This window comes from Aulostomus chinensis, chromosome 9, assembly GCF_037954235.1.
Source record: "Aulostomus chinensis isolate RoL2024-O1b breed Wild chromosome 9, RoL_Achi_v1.0, whole genome shotgun sequence".
Lineage (NCBI taxonomy): Eukaryota > Metazoa > Chordata > Actinopteri > Syngnathiformes > Aulostomidae > Aulostomus > Aulostomus chinensis.
This window is the reverse complement of record NC_141328.1, coordinates 10,278,723-10,291,518: the sequence shown is the minus strand read 5'-3', so window position 1 is coordinate 10,291,518 and position 12,796 is coordinate 10,278,723. Positions and strand designations below refer to the sequence as shown.

General features: G+C 46.0%; 1 protein-coding gene and 1 pseudogene across 1 annotated transcript in view; one reads left to right on the top strand and one right to left on the bottom strand.

Moving 5' to 3' along the window:
• Window positions 1–7,801: 7,801 nt before the first annotated feature.
• Window positions 7,802–8,453, bottom strand: LOC147255763 (uncharacterized; annotated as a pseudogene).
• A 1,363-nt stretch (window positions 8,454–9,816) lies between these two features.
• LOC147255762 (prickle-like protein 2) overlaps window positions 9,817–12,796 on the top strand; it is a 41,930-nt gene continuing 38,950 nt past the window's right edge. The window contains exon 1 of the mRNA XM_086213691.1: window positions 9,817–10,221. The gene's annotated coding sequence lies outside the window, so the exon portion shown is untranslated. The remainder of the gene's footprint in view (window positions 10,222–12,796) is intronic.

The window sequence follows — 12,796 nt, the reverse complement described above, 5'->3', positions numbered from 1 at the left end:
GTTGTTACTCCGGGCACCATTCATTGTAATTTAGTTTCTTCCTATGCGACACAATCAGTCTAAGGTTATAGCTTATCAATGAGTTCTTTGCGGATCAATGGCTTGCATAAAAATATATAAAACGAGTTGGAAGACTTCTTGGAATTTTAAGAGGATTTAATACAAATAAGAAAACACGGAACCAGAGTAATAATTCCAGCAAAGCAATTAAGGCAGATGTGGAGTATCAGACGAATTATAAAATATATGTGGGAATCAAGTGGGCGGCAAAAGTAGCAGGTAAAAAGGTGTGAATGATTAGTGACCTACAAACAAAAGAGAACTACTGAATGGAGGTTGAGCAGGCTCTAAGGAGTCTTACGAGTTGGCAGTGAGAGAGAGCGATCGAGGCCTGAATAGATGCAGCACTGATCTTTGATATTGCGACAGTGCGAAAACCAACTTAACTGGCTTACGTTCTCAGCTGGTTGGCTTCCCTCGATGTATGATACCTCTCCAACAAGCTGGCCAGCAGCCTCCACCTCAGCGACCATGGCTCCCACTGGGATTCGTTGGATGGAGAAGGGAAGCACGTTGGTTCGCAACTGTCTGGTCTCAGGCTGCTGGCTGGCTTGACGCGATGCTCTTCTTAGGTTCAAGGTGGCTTCTCTCCACTGGTCAGGATGGAGATGCGAGGCTCAAGGGAGGTCAATAGTACTGTGATCGTGAGCCGCGATCGATGACAATTTACAAACATTGGAAAAATCAATACCATAGGTGTTACACAGATTGATGCCTTCACAAACTTAGATGAAAAAGAGGCACGTATGACTCCGTGCACAAACTTTGCTACAAGCGGAATTATTGAAAGAGGTAAAAGAATTTGTCTCAAGAACAAAAAACCCATGAAGTGGATGGTCATAAAAAGAAATAGGCGAAGCAGCCGCTCTAAGAAAAAGCAAGAAGTGTGAAAACGGGAGGGAAGACGAGCGCAAAGAAGAAAGCGGATGGTGTCGCGACTATTATAGTAAACTGGTCCGCCTCGAGGGAGTGACCTTTGACCTGCGTCTGGCCAATCAGCACTCTTTGCTGTCCTCAATACTTCTCAGATATTACCGTATTAAACTGGTTAAACAGAGAGCAATCATGCATCACAGATAGATCATGTAGAGAATAAGATTGCTCAGTTATGACAATAACAGTGAAAAGCAAGGAACTTAACAACTACAGACAGTGAAATATTCTTGATGTGATGTACGTGACTATGTGAGTGTATTTGAATGCAAGTGTGTGTGTGTGTGTGTGTGAGTGTGATTGAAGTTAAGCGAGGAATTCTGTGACAGAGACATCAGTTTCAAGGTAGTATCACTTAATACTCAGAGTCCAGTTTCATCTATGGACGTTGATATATTCTTACTTTTGTACTTCATTTAACAGTAACATAGAACCCTTCAATCACATGAACATTCTCATTGACGTAAGCAATTGGATGCTGGAATGTTTAAGCACCCATGCATCCCAAGAAAGAGGGTGCATCTTCACATGATGCATCCTTAGTCCATGATCTTGGGTCTCTTCCACAAGGCAAGTGTTGATTACACCCTGCGGGGGTAGAGGTTGCAGAGAGAGGAGAAACCCCTTTCGGTTAGCACTCCTGACTGGAGTTGGGAGTTCCTGGGTCAGGATGACTGAGAGTGGATGACCGAAGTCTTTGAAAGAAAAAGGGGGAATAGAAGTTCTTGGCTCATGTAAAGGTTAATTACCATTAAAAAGATCAAGAGGGAAAAGTTCTGCTTCTCTCTCTAGACTAAGTGTTCTGGGGGGGGGGGGGGGGGGGGGGTTACTCCAGAGTAGTATACCACATTACCACAATGCCTGCATCACTCCGGACGCCCAATCCGTCTGTCTAGCTCCCGCCCCATCCTACTCTCGATCGTGAACAAGATCCCGGGATACTTAAACTCCTCCACCTGGAGCAGGACCCCCCCCCCGCCGCCCGACCCAGAGTGGGCAGTCTACCCCTTTCTGGCTGAGGACCATGGCCTCAGACGTGGAGGTGCTGATTCTCATCCTAGCCACTTCACATTCAGCTGCGAACTGCCCCAGCAGGAGCTGGGGGTCTGTTTGATGGATCTAAGAAGACCACGTCATCTGCAAAAAGCGGAGACAAAGTCCTCCTGCCACCAAACTTGACACCCTCCACCACCTGGCTGTGCCTAGAAATTCTCTCCATAAAAGTTATGAACAGAACCAGTGACAAAGGGCAGCCTTGGCAGAGTCCAAGCCTCACTGGGAACAAGTTCAACTTACTGCCAGCAACGCAATCCAGGCTCTCGCTCCTTTGGTAGAGAGACTGAATGGCTCTTTGTAAGGGGCGGAGTACCACACGGCTGCCTGGGAACATGGTCATAAGCCTTCTCCAATATCACAAAGCACATGTGGACTGGTTAGGCAAACTCCCATGCTCCTTCCAGCAATCTAGCAAGGGAAAAGAGTGGATCCACGGTTCTATGGCTGGGATGAAAACCACATTGCTCCTCCTCAGTCTGAGGTTTGACCATTGACCTGACCCTCCTCTCCAGTACCCTGGTGTAGACCTTTCAGAGGAGGCTGAGGTGTGTGATCCCCCAATAGTTGGAACACACACTCTGGTCCTCTTTCTCAAAAATGGGGACTGCCACTCAGAAGGCACTGCTCCCGATTGTCCATGCAATGTTGCAACCACGACAGCCCGACAACATCCAGAGCCTTGAGATACCCAGGGCAGATCTTATCCACCCCACAAGCTCTGCTGCCGTGGAGTTGTTCCACTGTCTCTGCAACATCTGCCCCAGAAATTGGATGACCCCTCCCCAATTCCTCCTCCGAGTATGTTTCCTCCATGGTATACGTGTTGATGGGATTGAGGAGTTCCTCAAAGTAATTCCTTTCACCAATTATTTCCCCAGTTGATGTCAGCAGCCTCCTGTCCCCACTGAAGACAGCGTGAGCAAGTAGTCAACCTTCTCCCTGAGGCAATGGACATTTTTCCACAACCACTTCAAAGCCGATCGATAGTCATCCTCCATGGCCTCACTGAACTCCTCCCATGCCCAAGTTTTACCACAGTGACTGCAACGGCTGCCAGTACCAGTCGGCTGCCTCTGAAGATCCAGAGGCCAGCCACGCCCTGTAGGCCTCCTTCTTCAGCCTGACGGCTCCCCTCACGTCTGGTGTCCACCAGCGGGTTCAGTGATTACCGCCGCAACTGGCCCCAGCAGCCTTGCAGTGGCAGCTTACGACAGCTGCCTCAACAATGGCAAAGTGGAAGAGGGTCCATTCAGTCTCAATGTCCCCCACTGCCCCTGGGATGCGGTCGCAGCTGTGCCAGACAAGAGAATTGAAGATCATCTTGACAGCTTGTTCCGCAAGGTGTTCCCAGCTGACCCTCAGTACTACCAGGTCTGCGCGGCATCTTCCCCTGCCACCTGATCCAACTCACCAACAGATGGTGCAGATGGTGATCAGTTGACAGCTCAGTTCCTCTCTTCACCCGAGTGTCTAAAACATACACCTGCTGATCAGATGATACTACCATAAAATCAATCATAGACCTACGACGTAGGATGTCCTGGTGCCACGTGTACAGATGGATATCCTTATGGTCAAACATGGTGTCAGTTATGGACAAACTGCAACTCGCACACAAGTCCAATAAATGAACACGACTTGGGTTCAAGTCAGGCTTGCCGTTCCTCTAGGTCACACCCCTCCAGGTCACACTGTCATTGCCCAGGTGAGTATTGAAGTCTCCCAGAAGGACAATTAAGTCCCATGTTGGGGCACTATCCAGCACCCTTCCCAGGGACTCCAAAAAGGGTGGGAACTCTGAACTGCTGTTTGGCTCATAAGCACAGACAACAGTCAGGACCTGTTCTCCAACCCAAGGGCGCAGGGAAGCAACCATTTCATCCACCAGGGTGAACCCCAACGTGCAGGCAGAGAGTCTGGGGGCTATCAGAAAGCCTACACCAGCCCTCCACCTCTCACCCAGAGCAAATCCAGCAAGGAGAGAGTCCGACCCCTCTCAAGGACATGGGTTCTGGAACCAGAGCTATGTGTCAAGGTGAGACCGACTATATCTAGCCCATAACACTCAACCTCTTCCACCAGCTCCAGCTCCTTCCCCGCTAGAGACGTGACATTCCATAAATGTAACATGTGACCAGTTAAAATGTGTTTCAGTAACAAAACACTAAGTGTTTTTCTGTTCCGTCATGACTGCCTTGACCTCTTCATGGATGGAGAACATCTACAGCAAAGGAGAATTTATTTCTTTGGCTTATTTTTGGTAACAGGCTGGCCTTCATGAATTAAGTACAGTAAAATAGCATGGAATTGTCTTTTTTTTTTCTTCCCACTAATTAACAGAACATGCCAATCTTCTTAATCAGTAACTCCATATTAACACACACATTGCAATTACTGTAAACCAAATCAAATCAGACCCTTTCTTTGCTCTTTTACAAAGCAGCAACAAAACAATACAAGGCAACAAGTCAAATTCTGCTTTTCACAGTCATTCCTTTTCTTTTTATTTTTTTTTTCATAGGATTATCTTTACAAGTACAGTCTTTTGGGCGGACACGTATGTCTCCCTGAGCTTGTAACATGGTGTGGTGTGGCATGTGTGTCACCTGCAGTGTTGATGACACTACCAGAGTCTGTGATAACTGGAGTGTGTGGCTGTGCATCAGATGGTGGCTGATGGGTTGCACGCAGGTGCGTGCTGGTTCTCCTCAACAGTCCATTCTCCTTTCTGACAAGGTAAGACCGTGGGTCTGCTGTCGGTTGTACAACTGTGCCATTGGTGTTCTCCGTAGTAATCCACACACTCTGGCCTGGGCGCAGATCTGGTTTGTAGTGTGCTCTGTGGCGGTTGTTGTAGAGTATCTCTTGTTTGTCTCTTTTCTCTTTGCTTGCATCTCCATGCTGCGGAACTGCTTGATGTTGGGCCAATGTGGAGACAAGGCTTTAGGCACTTGAGGTAGGGTTGTCCTCAGTTGTCTCCCCATAAGGGTAGCTGTGCTGGAGAATAGCCATTCTCCAGTGGAGTGGCTCGATAACTGAGCAGAGCTTGAAAATGATCTCCTCCCTCCTTCCACAAGCCCTTGACAGTGGCCACGGCTCGCTCCGCTTTTCCATTGGCTTGGGGGTACCTGGGGCTGCTTGTTATATGCATAAATCCATAATCATTGGCAAAGTCTTTGAAGAGAGCACAGGCATACTATGCCCCATTGTCAGACATCAGGACCCCATGAGTGCTGAAGATGTGCTTCAGAGCCTCTATGACCTCGTCGGCCGTTGCAACATTGAGATGGGCAACTTCTATGTGACGGGAGAAATAATCAGCAGCTACAAGGTAGGTCTTCTTGTTCCAGACAAATAAGTCCATCCCTACACGTTGCCATGGTCTCTCAGGCACAGGGGTTGTCAGCAGGGGTTCCCTTTGTGTCACTCTATGTTGGGTGCAAATGAGACATTGCCCAACTTTCTGACTAATGTCAGCTGAAAGCCCTGGCCACCAGATTGATTGACAGGCTCTGGCATGGCACTTCACTATGCCTTGGTGCCCCTGATGAAGGACGTTGAGCATCTCCTCCCTTAACGAGCTGGGGATGATGATCCTCTGTCCTTTCAGGAGAAGATCCCCCGCCAGGGTCAGGTTTTGTCTCTCCTTTCAGAAAGGTCCCATTTCAGATGGCAGGTGGACTTTGTCAGGCCACTCTGTTCTACAGTAGTGGATCAGTGTACTGCAGATGCTGTCTCCCACTTGCTTCTCTGCAAGCTGCTGCAGTCTAGCCTCAGTAGCAGGAAGAGACTGTATGATTGCATCCACAAAGATCTGTTTCCAAGTCTGTCTCAGCCTGAGTGGCTGTGTGCTCCACCAGTGCTCGTGACAACGTGTCTGCAGTAATGAGCTGTCTTCAAGGCACATGCACGATGTCATAAGTGAATTTCAACAGTCTCAGGCGTAATCTCAGGACTCGAGGAGGAAGTGCGTCCAGTGCTTTAGTGCTTAGTAATGGCTGCAGAGGTTTGTGATCCGTTTCGAGGGTGAACCTCATGCCCAGCAGGTAAGGTTGCAGGCGTTTACATGCCCAGGTTACTGCTCGTGCTTCCTTCTCGATCTGAGCATAATGGTTCTCTGCCTCAGACAGACCTCTTGAGATGAATATAACTGGCTTCCAGTCACCACTCTCTGGCTGCTTCTGGACCATGACGGCTCCAAGACCGTAGGACGACGCGTCAGCTGACACGTGCATCTCTGCACTGGGAAAGTACACAGCAAGTACTCTGGGTGAGCTGAGTTCTGTCTTCAGCTTTTGAAAAGCCTCTCGCTGCGGTGCTTCCCAACACCATTCCGTTTTATCAGACAGAAGATCTTTCAGAGGTCGCGTGAACGTCGAGAGGTGAGGGAGAAACTTGCCAAGGGAATTAGCCATGCCCATCACTCTTCTGTTGTCAGCAACATTGGTTGGTTCTGGCATTTCCAGAATGGCTTTGACCTTGTTTGGGTATGGGTTGACTCCCTCTGCCGTGATATGATGTCCGAGGAACATAACGTTGCTCCTGGAAATCTCACATTTTTTCTTGCCCTTTTTCTTTCAGTCTCTTGAGAACTTGGTGTAGTCTGCTGTCATGTTCAGCCTGATCGCATCCAAACACCAGTATGTCATCGGCGTGGCATACTGCTCCTTCACAGCCCTCCAGCATCTGTATCATCCGCAGCTGGAAATGTTCTGGGGCTGAGGAGATTCCAAACGGCAGTCTGTTGAAGCAATAGCAACCGAATGGGGTTATGAAAGTGGTGAGAAAGGCACTGTCTTCAGTCAAGGGAATTTGCTAAAACCCTGACGTAGCATCCAATTTGGTGAACACCTTCGCTCCTGTGAGCATGGCCAGTGTGTGGTCCACAGCTGGCAGGATATGTCTCTCTCACATAACCCACTTATTCAGAGGTGTCAAGTCCACACATGGCCTCAGTTTGTCCTTTGAGTTTACTTTTGGTACAACTAGGCCAGGACACCATGGAGTGGGTTGAGTGACCTTAGATGACAGCCCCATAGCTTCCATGCGATCCAATTCAGCCCTCATTTTTTCCCGCAGTGGCAGGGGTACTCAACGTGGTGTAGATAGAGCATGCGGTGTGGCCCCTGGTTCCAGTTTAATTTTGTATGGGTCTTTCAGCTTTCCCAGCCCTTTGAACACACTGGGGTACCTTTTTATGACTATGATATTCTTCTTCACCCACCTGAACTGTGTGCACTCTTGTCACAAGTGTCAAGGCCTCAATGGCTGGAAGCCCAAGCAGGGGTCTCGTAAGCTTGGCCACCACATAGACATCCTGTTCGCTTGTCTTGTCCCTTATCTTTAGTCTTCCTTTGAAGTGTCCTTGCACGTCCAGGAATTGCCTGCCTGGACCATACAGGGGTACTTTTGGCAGCTGTAATGCCCCGTGTTTCTCTTTGGAGTATTGGTGGCTTGGAATAAATGAAACTCAAGCTCCGTGTCTATTTTGAACTCCACTCTCTCTCCATTTAGCTCCAAAGTTTCTCTCCACTCATGGTCAGCATCGTCTATATCAATTAATCTCCTCGCCGTAGTCTGGAGACTATTCTGTGATGTCATTGATGCCACCAGCTAAACGACATTTCCGGGCACAATGTCCTTTTCGTTTGCATTTGCGACATTCTGCCTCTCTTGCAAGGCAGTCCTTCCAGGGGTGCTTTGTAACATGTCCATACCGTCCACATCCTGCGTCTTTGAATTTACTTTCTGGCTAGCCTTGCGAGCTCCATTTTTGTCCTTTTGTGTCTTCTTGTGTCCATCGCCTCGCACTTATTGCGTCCAGGTTGTCTGGCTGTCTGTCATTTGAGCTGCCACGCAGCATTGGCTGCTGTTTCTTTATTTCCTTACTGTGGTGCATTCTCGCAACAGTCTTCTCTAATGTCAGTTCAAAGTCCAGCTGTAATGACTCAGACAGCTTTGTATCTCTGAGGCCAATGACAATCCTGTCTCTAATGAGTTCTTCTCTGAGATCTCCATAATCACAGTGCTCAGCCAGGCTATGGACAGCAGTAATAAATGCTTCAGCACTTTCTCCAGGCTCCTGGTTGCGCCTGTTGGAACCGTGCACACTCCAAAATAATATTTTTCTTGCTCACACAGTGTTTTTCAAAAGCATTTTTCACATCTTCAAAAGACTTCCTCTGATCCTCATCCAAAGGCAGGACATTGAGTATGTCTTCAGCTTCATCTCCTAGTGTGTTCATCAATGTATTAACTTGATATTCTTGTGACTATTTGTCCAGGTGTGATACTATCCTTAAGTGCTCAAACCGCCTTATCCACTTTGGCCATTCATTTGCATCATTGAAATCAAATTTGTCTGGTGGAGTCAGTTGCACACTGCTTACTGGAGTTGTAGCCATCTTCACACTGTCTCTCTCCCTCTCCCTTTTTTTTCCGTTACAAGCTCACAACCTCCCAGCCGTCTGTTTCCTCCGGTTCTGACGTGCTTTCGTTACGGCTCTCCTCCGCAAGCACCACTAGCAAACCTCGCAAGCAAACCCTGCTAGCTTGTAGCTCCAGTTAGCATCGGCTCCCATTGCCAGCCTCGCCGCTCGCGCAGTCCGTTTCCTCCTATGAAGTGTACCACTTTTCACCCGGAGGCAGAAGGCTTCAGATACTTTCCTTCGTGTCCATCCCACTTCTGACACCACGTTACGTTATTGTCAATAACAAGGCAGAGCATGCAGTTCAGTGTGGTTTTACTCCAGACGGCAACAGCATATCACATCACCAGAACTTCCGGTGTCAAGCCCTTACACAACAGCCTGAAGGATGTCTGGTACGCATGAAATAAACCCTACTATCAGTCATCATCATTTTACTTTCAAACAACATGATCAAGTGGTTTATACTAGGTGCTGTATTGGTGATTCAAGGTTCCCACCATCATGGCAATTATGCCCTGCTCAAAATGCCAGTAAACATATATTGTCAATACAGAAAATGTACAGAATATTTACTGCTGAAAGTTTGGATACCCAAAATAAGTCATTGTACTTTGTTATTTGGAGGCCGCTTCAGGGGACTTACTGCAGCAGTACACACTGTACAGTAGTGATAGAGATTGCACAGTGTGGTAGAAGATTTGTGACTTTTTGCTTTATTTTTGTGATGTAGTTTCATTTTCCTAGGAAGGTTGTCATGGCTGACCTCATCAATACACAACTATGACTGCAATTTTGACAGAATTACATCACAAGTGATGCAGTGATGAACACTGTATTTTATAGGCTGTTTTCAGACCTTCTTTATTATATGAGAAAAATCCATCCATCCATCCATTGTCTTCCGCTTATTCCTGTTAAGGATCACAAGGGGGCTGGAGCCTATCCCAGCAGCAACAGGCGAGAGGTGGGGTTCACCCTGGACGGGTCACCAGTATATCAGAAAAATTTTAAAGTAAAACATTTGCTATGAGATTCTGTAAATAAACCTTTTTGTAATTTTTGTCACCTGATGTTTCCCACCCAGAGCAAAGTATGTCAAGTCCAATTCTCCATTTCATCTTCATCTCCTCAGAACAGGAGTGCATAAACACTCTTGTTATTCTAATCAGAGGCTGTGTGCCGACACGATTGGCTGATAGCTGATGACTCACTTCAACAGGCTGGTGTGGGGCTGGCAAGATGACGGAGGGTGGGTGGTGGTGAAAAGGGGGAGCAGAGGGTGGGAGTAAAAGCTTTTCCCACAGCCTGTATCACTCACTTGCACACATTACTAACATGCAAAAGGAGTCAACTTAATCTATGTACACTTTCCACTCTGTTTATCTGTTCATCGTGGTTGCCTGTAGCTAGACTTGAGGAGAGACACAGAGCCTGGAGAAGAGAAAGAGTGAGAGAGCGAGAGAGAGAGAGAGAGAGAGAGAGAGAGAGAGAGAGTTGATCATAGTCTGCAGCCCCCAGCCTTCCCTCTGTAGTTGTTGGTGTGAAAGGCAGAGAGAGAGGCAGTAGAGGCAGAGCTGGTGTTTGTCACTGAAGAGGAGAAGAGGAGTGTGCTGCGAGCTGTGCAGTGCAGACGCCAGTCAGTCCACTGTTATGTGTCCAGTGTGCGCCGCAATCCAGATCCTGCGCATCTCTGACGCTGTCTGAGCAGCTTCACACTAGGACTCCAGACACACAAAAACAGGTGAGTCTCAACAGTCTCATGATAATATATGTTTATTATTACAGTATCTGCAGCGCTGATTCAAGAAATTCCAGTGCTGATTGCTCAAAGTTTTCATTATGAAATCAGGTGTATGGATGACAAGGGTGGTGGTGATCGTACATGTATGTTTGCATGTGATTGTTTTGATGCTGGCTTGTATACCTCTTGACTGACAAGTGAGAAAGACCACAGAGAATGAGGGAGAAGCATTGTCTCTGATAGGAGAGATCCTTGTGATTTTCCCCTTTCCCCCTCATGTGTAAATCCATGTGTCCCTGAAAGAGAAAAGTGGGTGGATTGGGAACCGTTTCAGCAGTGGCTCTGCTACAGTTATCTCTGTCTTGTTTGGAAACAGAGAAAAAAAAACAAGAAGACTGTGCCATTTCAGATTCTATGCTTCAGGCGATCTACAGTATTTGAAGGAATGCAAATTGCTGCACACATTTCAGTTTACAGCATGTGGACACAGGAGATTACTGACAAAAGTCAGGAAAATCTGAAGATGTTTACATTTATGATTTTGCTGTTTTCCTAAGGCTTATAGCGAGTTGTTTGTCTCAATTGCTAAAGACTGCATCCATCCCTAATTGATGTAGCATCGACAGGATGCGAGTCAAAGATTGTGACAATGATCTGTGCTCACAGTCAAATCTGTTACATAATAAGGTCTTTGAGATACTGGCTTGATTTCAAAGTAGATCTGTCAACAAAGCAAAGATAGATCTAATAAGTCAATTATGCCAGTTCTTTTTCACTATCAATCATGCATGCAGAACACAGAATGTTAATTTGGAGATGGATTTTGTGTCAACAGCGTGTCAACAAGTATTATACTTTACATACGGATATGACTGATATTATGTTTTTTATCACTGACACAAAGTCTCATTTCTAATCTCTCATCTAAGTCAAACATTGCAGAAATCTGCTTCTTTCTCCTCCATGTTAATATGTAACCTTTGTTGCTTGTACTGTTGCATCCTGGGATATAATTTGTGTGTAATGGCAGCTTATGAATTTTTACTGCAGGGAATCAGCAGGTTGGTCTATAATTATTTCTTCCAGTTCCAGCACCACTTGTTGAATCAGCCCAAGTTCTTTTAACTTTGTCTGTGAAATAGGTCTCTATCTGCCATGATTCAGATCAAGCTTGCATGATGTGGAGGACGGAGACTTTTGAGGGTTTGAAAAGTACCATATGGCTGAACGAGATTTCACAGTGGGACATTGCCTGTAGATGCTTAAAACCCCTGAGCCATAACCGTGATCTCGGCTGACACTGAGAGACAAAGATACTCTCAGTGTTTATGTCAGTCACCATCGATGCAGCTGTTGTTTATCTCCAACTGTCTATCTGTCATTGAGTGTGATGAAACAGCCCCTGCTCCCTACTGACCCTGCCCCAAGTCCCTTTATCACCCATACCTCCCTCAGTACATCTACCTCCCTATCCATCATATATCAATTCATCCATCCATCCATCCATCCATCCATCCATCCATCCATCCATCCACCCCTTCATGTGTCTCTCACCAGATTTCAAATGTCTATCTCTTCACTTTCACCAAACACCTCTCTCCAACCCCCCTCATCTCTGGTCGCCACAGAAACGGCTGATTCAGGAAGGGTGGGCGGATGTCTCAGAGCTCTTGCTGCTCTGCCCCATACTGTGCTTTCACAGTACGCTTCTGCTTGTGTGCTGCTTTTATGTCCCTGATATGCTGACAGTTCAGGTGGCTCAGTCAGATGTTATGCAATTGTAATAAAAACAAAAAGGCGATCTGTTGCATTGGCGTTCATGTTGCGTTTTTCCTCTAACAGTGAAAGAACCTCTTCATTACCCAGTGACACTTCCCTAGTGAGCAGAGATTTATTTACTTATTTATTTTTTTATTTATTGTTATTTTCAAGTTTCCTGTGTTGATTTTGTGAGGACATCATTTTTGATTCTGACATGAATATCATTTTCTTCACTGGTATACTAATAAAGAAAGATTTTAGGTCTATTTTTCCTGAACATATATGACACCTGAGTTGGTGTCACACTGTGCGTGTTTAGAGAGGTGATTAATAATGTAATATACTATGACTGAGCTATTTTAATAATAGATATGCTATGACCTTTCTGTTACATAAGGTTGATAGAACAAAATGGCAGTGATCCATAACAGAACAAAATTAAATGAATGGAAATGAATTGTGGATGTGAAAATGAATTCTTTATTTTATGATAAAGCCGCCCCCCCCCCAAACCAAGAGTATCATTAAAATTTCACTCAAAAACAAATACCAAATAATAGATTATATCCTGTAATTACAGATAAATTTGTCAGAAGTTTCTTTTTTATTTGTGCATTAGCTTTATCCATTTTATTGCAATTTTTTTTGGAAATCTCTGGTTACCATGGTGATAGTTTGTACAGTAGCTTAAAACACAGTCTTTTAGAAAGACTCCTGAACAGGAAATGAAACCTGTGTTGCATCGCAGTCAATTCCAGGCAGGACCCGTGAGCTTGCCCTGCTGTGTCTGATTAGATTAAAATGGGAATTTGTT